This window comes from Camelus ferus, chromosome 6 (assembly GCF_009834535.1).
Source record: "Camelus ferus isolate YT-003-E chromosome 6, BCGSAC_Cfer_1.0, whole genome shotgun sequence".
Lineage (NCBI taxonomy): Eukaryota > Metazoa > Chordata > Mammalia > Artiodactyla > Camelidae > Camelus > Camelus ferus.
Window position 1 is genome coordinate 66,527,009 of NC_045701.1, and position 17,814 is coordinate 66,544,822.

Consider the following 17,814-nt stretch of genomic DNA (forward strand, 5'->3'; position numbering starts at 1 on the left):
TAGTCATGACCAGTAAGCATCTATAACTTAACAAGCCCCAAAGTGCTCTTCCCTGGCAAACTAAGTCCTCCCCAGACTTTCCTACTTCAGTAAATGGTACCACTCACCCATTCGCTCAAGAAATCTAGAGATCACTCTTAGTCCTTTTTTTTTTTTTTTAAATCTCAACCACTTACATCTGTCCCATCAGCAAATTCTGTTAAGTCAGCCTCCAAACTATATCTCATCTGCAGTGACTTCTCTCTCTCTACTGATCCTACTCTGAACTGCTCTCCTCATCTCTTGAGCCTGGCTGGTCTCACTGACCTCAATATTGACCTCCCTGCTTCTTTTCTTATCCTTCTTCATACAGCAACTGGGTGAATCTTTTTAAAAAGATTTTATTTTTTAGAGCAGTTTTCAGTCTGCAGCAGAATTAAAAGGAAGATGCAGACATTTCCCCTCTACTCCCTGCCCCCACATATGCACAGCCTCCCCGACTGTCAGCATCCTCTACCAGAGTGGTATATTTGGTACCACTGATGAACCTATATTGACACATTGTTATTACCCAAAGTCTGTCATCTGTATCAGGGTTCACCCTTGGTGTTATACATTTTATGAATTTGGGCAAATGTTTAATGGCATGTAGCCATCCTTATAGTGTGACGCAGAGTATTTTCACTGTCCTAAAAATTCCTCTGTGCCCTGCCTACTCGTCCCTGTCCTGAAACTCCTGGCAACCACTGATCTTTTTACTGTCTCCTTAATTTTGCTTTTTCCAAAATGTCCTATAGTTGGAATCATACAGCATGTAGCCTTTTCAGATTGGCTTCTTTTACTTAGTCATATGCACGTATATTTCCTCCATGTCTTTTCACGATAGCTCATTTCTTTTTAATGATGAGTAATTTCCCTTCTCTGGATGTCCCACAGTTTATTTATCCATCCACCTACTGCTTCCAAGTTTTGGCAATGATGAATACAGCTGCTGTAAACATCCATGTGCAGGTTTTTGTGTGGACACAAGTTTTCATCTCCTTTGGGTGAATAGCAAGGAGCATATTACTGGATTGCATGGTACGAGTGTGTTTTGTTTCGTAAGAAACCACCAGGCCGTCTTCCAAAGTGGCTGTACCCATTTTGTGTTTCCACCAGCAGTGGGTGAGAGTTCTCGTGGCCCCACATCCTCACCGGTAGCTGAGGTCAGTGTTCCACGTTCTGGCCATTCTCGTGGTGTGCAGTGGTGTCTTGCTGTTGTTTTAATTTGCATTTCCCTGATGATGTGGAGCATCTTCTCATGTGCTTATTTGCCACCTGAATATTTTCTTTGGTGAGATGTCTTTTAAGGTCTTTGGTCCACTTTTTCATGAGGTTGTTTTGTTTTCTTATTAGGGGCAAATCTTTAAAAGAAAAATGTATATCCAATCACATTATCTTCTGTAAAACCTTTCAATGCCTTTTCATGCACTTAGGATGAAATTCGAACTCCTCACCCTGGCTTGTGTTGAGTTGTAGGTAATCTGACCTTTGCCCCCCTCCCCCACCCCCTCCCACCTCCTGCACCAGGTAGGATACGGTAAGGTGGGTGAGATGGGATGTGTCTCTCATGTTTGTGCATCTTTTCTCTGCTAGTAGACTGGGAGGCTCTTGAGGGGAGGAGCCACGATCTTCCCTGGACGTTGTGTGGGCAGCACATTCTGGACATTGAAGTCTGTGTGCAAATGTCATCCACCCTCCAGTATTTCCTCGAACACGTGATCCAGTTACTTGCTGTGCCATCACACCGGTTTATTTTCTTCAGAACACAAATTACTGTCTGAAATGGTTTGTCTATTTCTTTGTGTCCATCTGTCTCAACCCCCTAAGATATAAAGCCCATGAGAGTAGGCGCCTGGTTTACCCTGCTCACTAAGAACAGCGCTGGGCACAGGCTAGGTTCAACACAGGTATGTGTTAACTGAATGACTAAACACTGGGAGAAGTGAACAGAGAGACACGAGGGCAGCTGGTTCTCTGGAATCTTCAGGGGCCCATTTACTTTCAGGCATTCTGTCCAGAAAGTTCACTGTAGGTTAGAAGTTGTTCTTTTTCCAGCTTTCTTCTTATCAAAATAAGCAGAGCAGGAAATGAAACCCAGTTTCCTGCTTATACCTCAGACCACCAGGAAAGACAGATGAATCTGGAAAAATCTGAGCACACACTGAAGGGGTGTTCTGGCTCTTCCCAGCTGAAGACACACCTCCCCGGGGACAGCTCAGCTCCCCACAAGGGTCTTGTCTCAGGAATCCTCTGGCACTGAGGCCTATGGAGCTGGTTAACGTCACAGCCTTTTGGGATTTTTTTCCACGTCCTGACTTGGTATTACCAACACCCTGACAAAGTCTGGAAGTTGCATGTCTAGGGAACAAACACAAATGAACTACGTTCTCCAGATGCCAACTTTGTGTGAAGACCAAGAGGCAGGAGAGTCTTAGGGTAGTAATGCCACTAAGCCAGTCAGGCCTCTGAATGGTTTTCTCAGAAGTTTGGGGAGGAGAATCTCAATGCCGGACCAGTCACCCCTGGGCAGACTAGGTCGGATTTTAGTGTTTGATTTTGTGCCGGGGGCCAGGGATAACTGAGCCAGTCTCCCCACTTCAAGCTTCGGGTCAGGCCATGGGACAGGAAGGACCCTGATTACTTTGAGAACATGGGGAAGGGAGAGTGGAAAAAACAGGTCTCGAGGAGCCGGGCAGCTGATGCAGGAGAGATTTGGATTCCTCTACTTGCTGTATCTCCCTCTCGTGGCCTCTAGTCCTAGGGGTTCTACCGAGGACAAATGTTTTCTCTTTCCAGGCAGCTGAACCCTGCTGTGTCCCACAGGCAGCACCTCTGACCAGTCCTGGCAGATTGTTCCCAGAATGGCTTCCTCTCTTCACAAGATCTGCTCCTCCACGGGGGTGTAATCAGGGACTATGTCTGCCTTGCTCACTGTGGTATCTCCTTGAGCAGAAATGGTACATTGGCACCAAATAAGCATTCTTGAGTATTGAATAATGGAAAATATGTTGGAGCAAGGAGACCTCCCTGAAAGGCATGTTGTAGCCCTTTACACAGTGACCTGGAGAAATTTGCTTGACCTCTCTGAACCTCCGTTAATCTCTGCCAGAGCGGCTCACAGGTTGCTGTGAGAGCCTGAATGTGGTTATGCTGGTGACAACAATGGTGAACATTTACTGAGGATTGTTTGGCACCAGGTGTGATTCTCCATTCTTCACTTGTCTTTACTCACCCTTCACTTTGTTTGCAATATCCTGATGTGGTGGTTCTATCATTGCACCCATTTAACAGATGTGGAGAGTGAGGCACAGATAAGTTAGACACACCATGTCTGAGGCCACAGACTAGAGCTTTATTTCACATGACCGTTTGAGGTAATACGTGCAGGACGAGCTTTGTCAAGTCCTGGCCAACTTCCAGTTGCTTCGGTATTACACATCCAAGGAGGCCTCGGAAGGTCCAGGCCTTGGATTTGGCCTTGGAGGTCATTGACTTCAGAGCATTTGCCATTTGTGTGCCGGGACTGACAAACGCCAGATAGGAAGGGCTCTGTGATTGCTTGAGAATGTGATGGGGCTGGCAGGATAAGGAGCTGGACTCAGTTAGATGGTAGGAGGACACCTCTTCCCCATGCCAGAAAACCTCAGCGGAGGTGCGGGATTGCTTGCAGAGGCTGGAAGGGCCTGGTCCTCCTTCCCGGCTCACAGCTGAACCAGTCACTTGGCAGGACTGCTTGTCCAGCAGGACCTCCTAGCCCCTAGCCCGGGATAGTGGAGCAGTGTTCCCTTCTGTCCTATAACGTGAGGCTAAGAGGGAGCCCTTGAGGAAACCAGACGGGAATAAACAGAAGGCAGGGGTCCCTGAATAAACAGAAGGCAGGGGTCAGTGTGGGCAAGGGACGGCGGCTGGGAACTGGGCGAGGAGGTCAAGGAAGGCTGCTGAGCTTGGTGAAGTGGGATTCCTGCCAAAGAGGAGGGATGCCTTGAATAAATCCAGGAAGCTTCAGACCTGAGACCCAGCTTGGAGAAGAGATTCGCTCAGGGCCAGGCTTGGAGGAGAATGTGTATCTGTGAACGTCTGCGCTGGCACCCAGGTTGGGAAGCAGGAGGTCCGGCTGACCTCGAATTGGCCTCTTTCTCCGGGATGTAGGCAGGCTTCCTCGGCTCTGCCCTGCCGCGTGCTTTTCGAGATTTTTCTTGTCTATCTCAGAGATGATTTTTCTTGGCAAACTGCAACTTTTTCAGAAAGCAAAACTGCAGTCTCCTCATGGCCTGGGTCTGTATAATCCCCTGTTTGTTTATGCAGGCTCAGTTGTTTGAGGCCAGAGCCAGAGCCAGCCGGGGGTGAGGGTCCAGCCCAGCCCAGACATCTTTGTAGCTGGATTTACAAACTCCAGGGTGGTTCCAGCTCTGGGTCCTTCTGATCCTCGGTGCACGCTGTGTGGCTGGGTCTTGGGTTTTCTATCTGCCTTACTTTCGGGTACTCTTCAGTGGGCCCTTTTTTGCTTCCTTGGACCTTAATTTCAGAGTGCAAGTGAAATAAGAACCTGCCTCACACTACAATTTGGGAGAAAAATCTAGATTAATCCATTTTGCCCCATTAATGTGTCCACCTGGGTAGAGTTACCGATATGACATATTTTCAGAGCCCAAATAGCTAAACTGTGCATATATATGCTTCATGCTTATGTTTATTCTTATTTTCCACCTTTATCATAAATTCCAAGAGAAGGTCAGAAAAGATAGCTTTTTTTTTTTTTTAATGTGTTGATTTGATTAGTTTTTCTTTTTCTTTTTTTAAACGGAGGTACTGGGGATTGATCCCAGGACCTCGTGCATGCTAAGCTATTTCCCTCCCCTCAGGAAAGATAGCTCTCGAACCCCTAAGTGTTAGATGGTATGAGTGCTGGGATACTGGACAAGGACAGAAGCCTTTCTGGACAGGGTCGCTCTGGAATTTCCTCTACCCTGGAGCGGCCACTCTCTGGAGGGCCCAGATCTCTAGGGAAGATCTCTTTGAGGGGCTGGCCTCCCCAGGAAAGGCAGCCTCCCAACCACACAGGAAGAGACCTTCTTAGGGCCAGCATCTGCCACATCCAAGTTTCCTGGAAGCTCTACACTGACTCTTAGCAGAGGAAGAGGAAGGAGCCAGCTGGAGCCACCCCATGTGCTGAAGTCTTTCTCTTCCATTCCCTACTCCCTCTGCCTCCCCATCCTATTTTGGTCTGAGGGCTGCAGTGTGGTCCTAATAAACACAGCGACCAGAGATCGAGCGTCTGCGGTGTGCCAGGCATGTACTAAGTGCTTTATATGCATCATTTCACTGGTCCTCGTGACAAATCCACGGGACAGGCATATTCTCATTTTATGGATGAAGCTGAGGCTCAGAGAGGTTAAGTGACTGTCCCAAGGTCACACAGCAAGTAAGTGGTGGAGCTGGGTTTGAAATCCTGGTCTGTCTGCCTCTAAAGGCTACACTCTTAAATATTGTGCTGCACTGGCCACAGAAATGCCTGAGAAACTGAGTACCTTCCAGGACATTGAGGGTGAGTGTTTTAGAGAGGTGTTCTGGAAGTCATTTGAGAACTAAGCCTGGAACACAGGGTAGTGAATCTTGGAGGCTTTTTTAGGAATCTGAACTCCAGGAGAAGGAGAGGGGAAGAGATGTGATCTCCAGGGGAAGGTACAAACCTGTAAAGAACTTCTTGGGCCTCAATTAAACACAGGTGGGACTTCCTAGTAGGGCCAACCGGAAGTTTGTCTAGACTTGGGGGCCTTATTTTTCAGTGTGGACATGGAAAGGGGCAGGCCCAGGGGCGCTGGGTGGGTGAAGCAGAGAAGCCTTCTTACAAGGAACCCTCTTTATGGTGTCTGGACCAATCTGGGCACAGTCACTTTCCTGGAGTCACTTTCCTGGAGGTTGTCTAGTGCAGACTGGACAAGGGCCTGCTCAGCTCGCCACCCACAGCGATCCTCCTCTAAGGAGGTGGCGGGGTGCGGTGTGGGCAGTGGGTGTCACAGCCCCTGAGAGAGAGCAGCCCGGCCCCCAAGTCCACCTTGGAGACTGGGCTGCAACACCCAAGCGTGCTTCTGCTGCCTGGCCTCCGGATCCCTCCTGGCTCTGCTCCACCCTCTCCTCCCACCTCCCCCCGCCTCTGGTGAGTGACACCCGGGGGGCGCCCTTCCCGCCTCTGCACAGCTCCGTCTGATGGCTGCCGGGCCAGCTCACTCAAGGAGCCTTTGTGGGACTTGCCTTGTCCCAACGGCATTTTTGAGGGTAGATGGATGTGTGCTTGGGGGAGAGTCAGGGGATACCGAGTCCTCTTCTGTGGAACACTAGTTTACGTTGCCTGAACCAAACTGTGGCTTTGGGGAAGGCGTCTTTTTCCCTTCGGTGGCTGACAGGGTGCAGAGTGACACCGCCTAGCCACTTCCAAACACTTTTCCTGGGTGGGAGCCAGCAGCCAGGTCCCGGGGCTAGAGTTCGGAGGGTCTGAGGTCTGAGGAGGGTCCTGAGATCTGAGGAGAGTCCCCTGGGACACTAGAGAATGGATCAGGGAGCTGGAGTTGCTGGCCTCCAGGGTTGGGCCTGGGGAAAGCTCCCTGTCAAGGGAGGACCCGAAGGGACTGTCCCAAGAGGAGGCTGGCTGGTGAGAGGGCACTTCTGAAGCTCACTCGCTGACCAGAACGCTCATCCCCCAGTGCCTGAAGCAGATCTTGGCCTGGAGCAGGGAATGCAGGAGGTGACCCAGTTACATCGCATTTACCGCAGTAGGCTGGACGCAGAGGATGGTGACAGCCATTTCCAGAATCTTCCTCCAAACTGTCTCTCATATTGATTCTTTCTTTCCATCCCAGTTGCCACTGGGTAGCCTGGGCCCCTGTCAGCACCTCAGGTCTGGAGTTCGGCCAGTGCCTCTTAGCTGTCTATTTTGCGTCTCTTCTCTTTCCCCTTCAGTCTCTTCTACCCACGGTGGCCAGAATAACCAGCTGAAAATACCGGTTTTATGAAGTGACTTTCCTGCCCAAGCCTCCAAGTGTTCCTTGTGGCCTGCAGGACCGAGGGACCCACCCCATCCTCACACAGACATTCTCCTGCAGCCAGTTTGGTCTCTTCTCTGTCCCTTCCTCCTCCCAGCCATGAGCACAAATCGTATCTACCCTTCAAGAAGGTGCCCATGTCCTCTGCCCTCCGTGCAGTCCTCTCAGCTGCTCCAGCTCCTCCTGTTCCGCGACCCTGCAGCCCACCGGCCTTTGGGGAAATGGGGCAGGCAGGGCCTGGTTCCTCCTTCCTCTCCCCCAGAGCATTGGCTTCGGGAAGGAAGGAGCCAGGTCATGTTCTTTTGTAGCCCGGGGTGGCCGTGGGTCAGGCCTTTAAGAAATGTTGTTGAATTGATCACTAGGGAATAAGCTTAACTCGCAGCATGAGGGATTTAGATTAGACTTAAGGAGGGATTGTTGGAGAGCAGTTAGATGTTTAGAAACGATGACTTGGGGTGGGGGTTGTAGGAGTACTAGGTCTTGTGCCATTTGTGAAAAATAAGAGAAAATTCTCCTGAGAAGTGCTGTTCAGGATGTGTGCTGGCAGCGGGGGCAGCAGTCAGTTTCATGCAGAGAAAGGGCAGGTAGGAAGAAGTGGCCACTTCCGGTTGTAGCCTCCAGTTTACAGAGGCTCTCTGCCTCTCGACGTCCGGTTCTAGCCTTCGGCTCAGGGCTTTCTCGGCTCTCCCCTCTTGTTACCCAGCTGTGGTCTGGCCGTAACTGAATCGGATTCAGGGGTGGGAGGAGAAAAGGAGCAGGAGGCAGGCAGGAGGGAGAGGGGCACCAAGCTCGTCAGGGCCAAAGCCTCCATTTGCCTGTTCCAGGCGTCCCCAACCAACGAGTGGCTTTGTCTTCCTGTTCCCTGAAACCTGAGCTGTCCATCAACCAGTGACCAGGTGTACCATCAGTCATCATAAGGTGCCAGCCCACTGGCATGCTCAGAAGAATGGAAACCCCCCTCCTCCCCACTATCCCTGCAAGTTGGCCACCAGGGGAGTGGGAGGGGGCTTTGATTTGCCAGAGGCAGGAAGAACACAGGTTCAGCTTCTCAAAAGACAGCTTCCCGCAGGGCCTATTTGGGCAGGAGGTGGGATGCTGGTTTTAAAGTAAACAGAGATTTTGCAGTAGAATGTGTGCCTGACAGGCTAGAATGGGCTACGCCCCGGGGGTGACCTTCCTCTGCTGTTTTGGGTGCTTCTGCCTGCTGCCTTCAGCCCCAAGGAGGGGAGGGGCAGCGGGAGCCAGAGGGGGCTTTCGGTGCCGGTTTGGGCTGCAGGTGTAGTGCTGTTTGTACGGGCACAGCCCTCTTCTCCTGCTCACTTGCAGAGGCCTGATGAGCTGCATTCTGTGGCCCTCTGCTGCTCTGTTCATTCAAGGGCAGCTTTGTGGGCCTGGGGACTGTCCGTTCTGCTTTGGGAACCCCTGTGCCCTGAAGCTGAGAGCCACTGGCTGGCAGGGCAGGGTCGGCTCCGTCCAGGTGACCCCCGGAACTGCAACAGGAAGGTGGAGGTGGGTGCAAAGGTGCTCTTTCAGGGCTGAAAGACTGGGGAGATGGGGATACCGGTTCTCCTTTTGTCACCTCCTGTCACCCCATGAGGAGTTCTGAGCAATTCTGAGATGAGATATACAGGACTAGACCATCCCAGGGCGGCAGCTCTGAGACATCTTGAACGCATGGCCTTTTTACATTAAATCAAACCAGATTTCAGTGCGTGTAGGGGGAACACACGTATTATGATGTGCAAGGCGAGACTTTCACTGTCTTTCACCCGTAGAATGGCATGGACAGAAAACGGGTCCAGTCTTGCTGCAAAATGATTGTTTAAGGTTTTATCTTATTCTTTTACTTCAAGCCAGTGACCCTTATTGGAAAGAATGAGGTCTAAAATAACGTGTTTAGAGGAGTGGTATTTACTTACTGTGAGAGTCAGATGGCAATTGCGGGTTTGTAGTCTCATTATTCTCCCATTAAAAAACATTCATGGTCGCCCTCCCCGTAAAACAAATAAAAGACATTTTCACTGTAGTTAGGGACAGTTGTACTATTCTTGAATTTGTAACTTTTTAGAACTTAAATATTTTCCACTTCTTTTTGCCGTGTTTCTGGATGATCCTGCTGTGGGTTGAAAATCACTGTACTATGAAATTAGAAAGCAGTGCACTCACACGAATGGAAAATACAAAGAAAATAGGCAACTTCACAAACTATCCAAAGTTTAACTTTGTTTGCCAACCAATCCCCATGGATCTTCAGTGAGAATATGTGGGACTACAGAATGTAGTTGGAACAACCCTGATTTAGTTGATAATAGAGGTAAATGTATAATGTTAGCTAAGAATTAGCAAGCCCTTTTAATGCACCAACCTACTCTTTTATCCTCAGATCAGCCTGAGAGTAGAACTGCTCTATTTCCTTGTCTGTCTGTCTATCTTTTTTTCCTTCCTTCTTTTCTTTTTTCTTTTCTTTTCTCTTTTCTTTTTTCTCTTCTCTTCTCTTCTCTCTTTTCTTTCCTTTCCTTTTCTTTTCTTTTCTTTCTCATTGAATTATAGTCGATGTATTTCCTGGTCTTAATAGATGAGAAAACCGAGGGTCATAGAGTATCTTGACCGAGGTTCACAGTCCAGGGACTGGATCCAGGTCTGTCTACTCAAAGTCCATGCTTTTAACACCTGCATTTTCTGCTAGGTACAGAAGACCTTCCCAAACAGCACCTTCTTTGCTGTGTCCTGTGAAAGACTCAGATCTGGTTACTATTGCAAATGCCACAGCTGCCTGATAGTTGGGGTATAGAGTTAATTTTTTTATCCATCTTCCCCACAACTCATAAAAGAAGACAACCCCCTTTCCGCACATCAGAAACAGAAAGGCATTGACTTTGGGCTTTTCCCCTGTTATTTTCAGCTGACTTTATCAGAGAGCAGCTGAGAGACGGGGGGGGGGGGGGGGGGTGCTGGGAAGATGGGTGGAGCTGGACCACAAGGGTGGGAAGTGTTGGGTCCTGGGGAAATTGCTGCTAGGGACCTGGTGCTGTGGCCCATGAAGGACCCAGAGTCTTTGTTTAGTCATATGCTTCCTCACTGCCCTCCTGCCCATCTTTGTTTTAAGGTGGTGGGTGGGAGGAGGTGAGAACGTGGTCGTGGGGTATTAGGGGTCTACATTTTCTCTCAGTTGTGTGTGAAGACGTAACCACATCAGACTGCATTTTTTAGTTTGCTGAGCCTTTATGTAGTCGAAGGCTAGAGCAAGCAACTCCTAGGGGTCCTCGAATGGTTCTCTGGTCCTTGTTGGTTGTGATATTATGGAGTCATCGACCTGGGTTTGGATTCTGACTGTGTGGCCTTGAGCAATTGCTTAATTTTTCCGAGCCTCAGTTTTCTCACCTGCAAAGTGGGATGCAGAGTATTATGTCTTGGGTTGACGTCAGGGTCATTGAAGATAATTATTCCAGTTACCTTGCACTGTGCCTCACACATAGCAGTTGTCCAGTACATGAGAACCACCGCCCTCCCCTTGCAATTTATTCCTGTTACGGCCCCCTCCCCTCCCCTACAACTTTCTCTTGGAGGGCTTTGAAATTTTAGCTGTGCAATTAGGTGTTTTATTAGGTCTAGGTTAGATAAATACGATCTTCTTTCTTGGGACTTTTGCACTAAAAATATACTGCTTTTAGGCAGTTTTCTGGTGGATACTGAGACCCTAACATATTTAGATCTGGCATGGAGAATCTAGTTAAAGCACAGAAGCTTCTTCTTTAAGTATGTTCTTCAGGAATGCTTTAAAATGCATCAGGACTTGGGAGGAGATACTCTAGTGAGGTAGAAAGGGGCAGGCTGGAAATTGTCTTTTTCTGCTTTCCCTAGGAGGAACAGTTTCCTGTACAAGGGCCGGTGCTCTGGCATGTTACCCTTAGCCCTATCTTTTTTGGGAGCCACGCCGGAGGCCGTCTCCCTTGGATCTTTACGCAGCCTGCATGCTCTGATAAGCTTGAGCAACATCCGGATTCGTTCTGGGGGCCTCGTGAGTCCCTCTTCCAGCAAGTTCTCTGGGCTGTCTTTAGGATTGATCTGTTTTTCGGGATCAGCTCAGGAATGGCTTTGCCTTTTGTGGGCAGCGGCTGCGTCGTGATTCAGACCAAGAAGAAACTTCCTCAGGGAGTTTGTGACATGTGGGTGGCAGGTCCTGTGGTGGCTTATTCCTGCTCTGCAGTCTGTGCCTGGATCACGACTCCATATAGCTGGGGTGGTTACTAGGTCCTAGAACGACCCCATCTGTATGTGAAACATGAACATAGAAACTCAGCACAGCCCTTGAGGGTGCGGGCCATGTCATTGTGTCCCTCACTGTGCCAAGCTCCCAGCATGGTGCCTGGCCCCTAGAGTGCTTACTAAATATTTATCCAATGAATGAATGAATTTGGGAAGTCGTGGAGCCACGAGACAAAACTACTTAGCACGTTTTGGTTTATTTTGCAAGGAAGGAAATGAATGCAAGGACGTTTTGTTCTAAAGGCATCTTGCAGGAACATGGGAGAGCAGATGACACTCTGGTTCCTTCCCTTACCTGAAGCTAGAACTGCTTGTCCCCCAAGGCCTCATTTTTAGCCATGGAATTTCACTCCTCTCCCATAGCCCCAGGTGACAGCATACAAACCACCCATCATCACCCTGTAGTCTGATGGTGATGCAGGCTACATGCATGTCTTTGAAAGGCTGCTGAGTGCTGCTGGTAAACCTTGTTACAGTGCTGCTCTGGACTGGAAGATGAGTTCATCCTGATGGGTGAGATTCAGAGTTCCTTCTGTAGAGAAGACTGGAGATGTGCCTGGCTAGGCCACCCAAACTGGAGAAGGAGGCGACATGGTGATGAGGTGCTTGCCCAGATGGATGCTGCTGATCATCTGGGCCCAACATGACACCCCATGGAAATGATGCTGAGTTGTTCTGTGTCTACTTTACGAGAGCTGTGTGCATGAGGCAGGACGGGAAACCGGATCAGACGCCAGGAGATAAAGAAGCCCAGAGGAAGACGCCCCTCCCTCCCACTTCCAGCTAAGGCAAGCTTCTCCCAGCTCCTGGCCTGGGTGGGCCTCTGGCTCTGGGGCTGTGATCATCCTGAGACACCAGAGTTTAGGGTAGAGTTTTTGGAGGCAGCTTTGCCTAAGAGGCAAGCCTGTGTCAATCTCCATGGAGCTTTGTGTGTTTTTCACTTTTAACCCCCTTGAAACATGCATATTGTGGGAAACTTGGAACATAAAATGCAAAGGGAAAAAATCAAACAAACCTATGTGTGTTCTTACCATTCAGAGACAGCCACTATTAATATTTTGTTGTATTACCTTCCATATTTTGTGCTCTTTCTTTCTCTCTCCCTCTGGAGTGGAAGGAAGATATACCTAAGTAAATATGTATACACATATGTATTATATATATGCACGTATGCATGTACGTGTGTATACATACACACATTTATCTATCTAGTGTTATCTATCTGCACACACATACATATGTTTGATATTCTGCTTTGATTTTCTTTACCTTTATATTGTGAGTATTTCCTTGGCCTTGAGCCCCGTTGGAGCCTGGATTAAATGTCTTTAGCACCAAGTCTTTGTAATCGGCCCTGTACCGCACGTCAGAAAGCCCGAGAAGTCCCATTCCTTGGGAGTGTACCCCGCAGGCTCTGCGGCGTAGATCCAGCCTGCCCCTTTGCTGCCTCGTTTCACAGAATTGCTTACCAGATGGAATCTGCTCGGTGCCAAGTTAGATGTCCTCTCAATCGGGTTACCTTATCCGGCATTGGAGGGAGAGCTGAATTTAAGGGTTATAAATGTCTAGACTAAAAGGAAAAGATCCTCACAAGTCAAATACAAATTTTTATCCTCAAAAGAGAGACCTTCTCTGTGCCCAGGGTCTAAAAGGATCAGAAAACGGAAGGTCTGTTCTTTCTCTCCCTCAGGAGTCGGCTTGTTTTGGGATGCCCCCCATCTTCCATTCCTGCCTGTAGAATTTGACATGGTTTTATTTACTTTTCCTTGGCCCAGTTTGGGTCAACAGGCTTTCTCTCCTGCCCAGAACAGCCTCACACTTGTGTGAAGGAAGACATGAGCCTGGGCTCTGGGCAGCAGTAATTAATCCTTGTCTGAGCAACGCAGTGGGGATTTTCAGCCCGAGACGGAGTGACAGAGTCAGGTTTTACATGGCACATGGCAGTCCCACATGGGCTTAGCTCTTTCTTCTTTTTTGTCTGGAACTGACTTTTAAGACGTTGTGCGTGTGTGCGTGTGCGCACACGCATGCTCCTGTGCACGTATATAGATGCTGTGTGTCTGGTGATCTGGAGCCCGGCTCTCCGCAGCGTGGTCTCAAGATGACAGTGGAAATAGCAATAAAAGGAAACACACAGCCCCAGCATAATTCGATGACATAGCAAGACTGGGATTTCCTCTTGTGTTTGTTTTAGTCTGTACTTGCTCAGCGCTCATCCCCCCGGCTTAGTGCTGTAAGGGAGTGGATTTCCTCAAGTGCTGGGGATAAAGCTTTTCTTCCTCTGTTATCTCCCTTGTCAGTATAAATTGCTCCACTGTGTGAGTGGAGACGAAGATGGGCCTGTGTGTCCATGCCCTAGTATCTGGCCTGAGTGAAATGGGCATTAAAATGACATCTTCATCCGTGATAATCCCATGACATTGAAAGTATACCCATTTCTCCATTTAGTTATGGTGGAGCCAGGGAATAATTCCCAGGGGCTGGGAGGGTGTAATACGCCTGCCTCTCCTTCCCGCGATGTTTAGATTGTGTGTGGAGGTCTTTTATCTTGGGTGGGCTATGGTGAGGCTGTTTGGGGCCCTTTTGTGTTCATAAGGGGAGCAGTAAGTGGGAAAGGCTGGAAGGCTCGCTGCAAAATATGTGAGTGGACAGATATCTTCTAAGGGCAGAAAACTGACAGCAGCAGCACCAAGAATCCGAAGTGGTGGTCTGCTGCGGGCTGGTGGCGGCCCTCCAGCAAGATGAGAAAGGAGACTCCACTAAGTTGAGTGTCTTCCAGGTTAAGGGGTTCAGTCCTGAAGGGGACTTTGGGGGCCTCTCCACCACGCAGGATGCTGTGGGGCTGTTGGGGTGAGGGGTGGGGGCAGGGGGCTGGTGGGGGCTGGTTGCAGGGAGGACTAGAGTGTCTGATCATGACCTCTTTGGGTGCTGTGGGGTCCATTCACCTCCTCTGGGGAACATTTTGTGGTGCTGAAGGACTTACAGAGGACAGTGCAGAGCAAATCCACAAGGAAAGGAAAACAGAGACTTCCAGAGTTATTGTTTTTGCAAGTAGCTTAGCTATAGCAGCTTTCTCCTTCAATGTTCTTGGCCCTGCACTCTTGAGCAGGAGGTGGTGATTGTGCCCCACAAAGATTACTTGCTCTTAGTGAGTGTGTGAGTGTACATGCACACGCACGCACGTGCCTGTGACCATACAGTGGACACCCTCATGTTGAAACCCATGAACAGGTTCAGTTGACCAGCCCTTTCATTTTGGGGACTATCCAACTCCCACCCCCTCAAACTCTCCACCCTGCTCTGGGCCAAGTGCTAGCAGCTTTATTTTAATCACATAACAAGTTACTGAGGCATTTTGTTGACCAGTCTGGGAGCTTGACAGCCAGACCCAGTGTTGCCGTTTTGGAAAATGGATTTCTGCGTGCTCAATTGGCCTTTGCAAATTCGCCCTAAGTTCGGGCTGCTGGTTTTGACTCCCACAGCCCTCGAAGTGGACCTGCACTCCCGTTAGCATCTGTTCTCATAACTGTTATCTCCAAGCCTCTTCTGTCCATTGATTGCAAAGTGGTGCCACATTGACCTTTACTCCTGAATTGCAATGACTACAAGACCCTAGTCTGCTCAAATAGCTATTCTTCTTAGTCCTTCCTTGGGGGTGCTTTAAATATTTCCACAAACTAGTCATAATTTTCCCCTTTGCCCAAAGCCTCACTGCTGGCTGTGCCCATCATGAGAACACCTGAGTCTGTGCCAGTGGAACTGTCTCCAGCAGCTGCCAAAGTTGTTGATTCAGTTGCCAGAGCTGGGCTGGGTTTCAGGCAGAGGCAGGGAAAGGACCTGCCTCATTGCTATGTCTCTTTGTCGCCTAGGCCCTGAAATAGCTCTGTGGATGCCTAGAATCTCTCAAAGTGATCAGGAATCTCTTGAACACTCTTTTCAGATTCTGTACCTCCTATTTTTTCCCAGCATCTCACCAAACCTCCTGAGAAAACCATTCTGTTTTGGGACCTCATCCTTCCAGCCAGAGGGGTTTAGTCACCAACCAGCACCCAACTGGATCAGGACCAACTCCAGTCATCTCTCCCCACAGTCATGAGCCCCAGTCCTGACCAGTCTCCTCACTCCTTTCCCTGGTTATGAAACACATGTCACATATCACTAGGCATAAAATGCTACTAGTGATGGTGGGACAGAGTATGGTGGGGCAGGGCCCAGACGGGCAGGAGTAGCATCTGGGCCCCATTGCCACTAGCCAGGATGCTCAGTGGTATGTGAGACAGTTCCATTCTTAGTAACACCCACTGAAAACTTGGAGCATGTCACTGGGCAGAGCTGGGGCAGTGTTCAAGGGTAACCTTGTAAGGAGCCTCTAGCCTTGGTGGAATAAATTGCTCTTCAGGTAGACAGATAGTGCTAATTTAGCAAACCTTACTGCCAGACCTGTGTGTCATTGAGATGAAGAGCTGGGCACTTAGAACGCAGTGGGTACTAAGAACACCTTGACTGTCCTCTTTGCATCCTAAGTCCAAGTTCTCTCTTGTAATCCACCCTGAATCTCTCAGATGCACCCTGAATACAAGACCACTTTTTTGTTCCTTATTAATACCATCAAGTTATTTTTTCCCCCAGTGCTAATGGGCTGAGAGAACTGAAAAAAATCTGGGTTCTGGGTCCCTGAGAGCATTCTCTTCATTTGATTTGGAGTGAGAGGAGTTTTTATTTATTCTGATGGCAGAGTTTGAGGGATTGGGGGCGGAGTTGGGGGTGAGGATGGGTAAGTGACTTTCTCTGTGCCTAGCTTCGTGAATTCTATTGGTTAGAATCTAGTGACTGGAGGGTTGCAAGCAGGAAACAAAAATAAATGCTTTGTGTCTGTGACCAGAAGGCTTGACACCCTCTTGGTGATCAAGGCTGGCTGAAACCTTAAACCGTTTTTAAGCTAAAGGACTCCACTCATGCAAAAATGTATTTTTACCTCTACCTGTTCTCCGTGTCACCTTCTTCTTTGCCAACAGGTATGCTTGTGGCATCTCCCGCTTTCCCTTCCTAGCCTCGTGGAAGTCCTACAGGGCTGTGTTGGGGAACCCAGACCATCTCCATGGGGCAGCAGTCCTGCTTCCCACAGACAGCTGTTTGGTTCCTGGTGCTTTTATCTCATCCAGTTGCCTCACCCAGCCACTCACTCGGTCCAAATATGCCCCTTCTTCTCAAAATTCCTCCTGCTGCTATGTTCAGCTAGAGTGGCCCCCAGTCAGTCTGTCTGTGGTCTTTCCTATCCCTGTGAGAGATTGCTAAAGCTCACGTCTGATCTTGTCTTTTACTTTCTTCACTGGCTTCCAATGCTTGGGGAGGAGGGGAGACAAACGGGAGTTTTCAAGACCCTCCATGATCTCACTGTCAACCTGACCCTAGAGCCTGACTTCTCCCATAAATGGTCATTTCTAAACTATCTTTTAAAGGGAGTTTGCTGCTTTAATTTTGTGTATCTGTTGCTCTTGCTTAGGTTCCCTTTCAACATCCCTTCCTGCTTGTGGACACCCTTTGCAGCTCAGCGATGGCTCCTTTGCTGAGAAATCCTCCTGCATCCTTGCAGTCGGGCATCACCTCTCACCCTGACTCCACAGAGCATGTACGTGGGCAGCTGCTCTGTCCCTGGCCCGCACATAGCTGCTCAGTTATTTGTTGCTGATTGGACTTTTCTTTTTTCTTCCTCTGATCGCCTCTCTTTCTTAAAGAGTCAGTCGTCTCAACAGCTTGGACTTTCTGGAGTCCTGTTTTCAAATATTCGAATCTCTTGTCTGTTTGTAATTTAGGCTTTGCTTCCCGGCTGCTGTTTGAAAATGCAGTCCCTATGGAGTTGACTGGACACATGTCAGTCTTTGCAACTGGATCGACTTTTGGGGGCAGGGCCTTTGTTCTTGTTTATTTTCATAGCCCCCAGTGCATCTAGCACGAGGTCTGGGAATTGAAGGGGGTGGCAACAAAATCTCCAGAAACCTCTTTGTGTGCTTATGAGAGGGTTGACGTTTTTCTTTAGTTTTGTTGCTTTTTCCTTTTTTTGTTTATTGTGATATGATTTCTATGCAGTACACGTCACCCTTTGTAGGTGTACACTTTGATGGTTTTTAACAAATTTGTATAGTTATATCACCACCACCACAATCAAGATAGAGAATGTTTCCACCCCCTCCTTCCCTCATGCCTCTCCGTCTCCCTCCAGTCCCCAGCAATCACAGATCCGATTTCTGTCTGTACAGTTTGGCCTTTTCCAGAATGTCATGTAAATGGAATCATAGAGTATGTAGCTTTTTGAGACTGGCTCCTTTCACTTAGAATAATACTTCCTATTTTGGAAATCTGATGGCCTGAGCTCTGACCCACACTTGATCTGTGCCTGCCTTTCTAGCAGACTGGTATGGGGCGTGGGTTAGGGTGTGGACGGGGTCCCTGGGAGTTAGAAGCTTTACCTTTGCAGCCTGGTTAGTGC

The 17,814-nt window shown here is 48.9% G+C and overlaps 1 protein-coding gene across 4 annotated transcripts in view; it reads left to right on the plus strand.

Annotated features, from left to right (window-relative positions):
- SMOC1 (SPARC related modular calcium binding 1) overlaps positions 1 to 17,814 on the plus strand; it is a 135,146-nt gene that overhangs the window by 34,263 nt on the left and 83,069 nt on the right. The gene's annotated exons all lie outside the window — the stretch shown is intronic.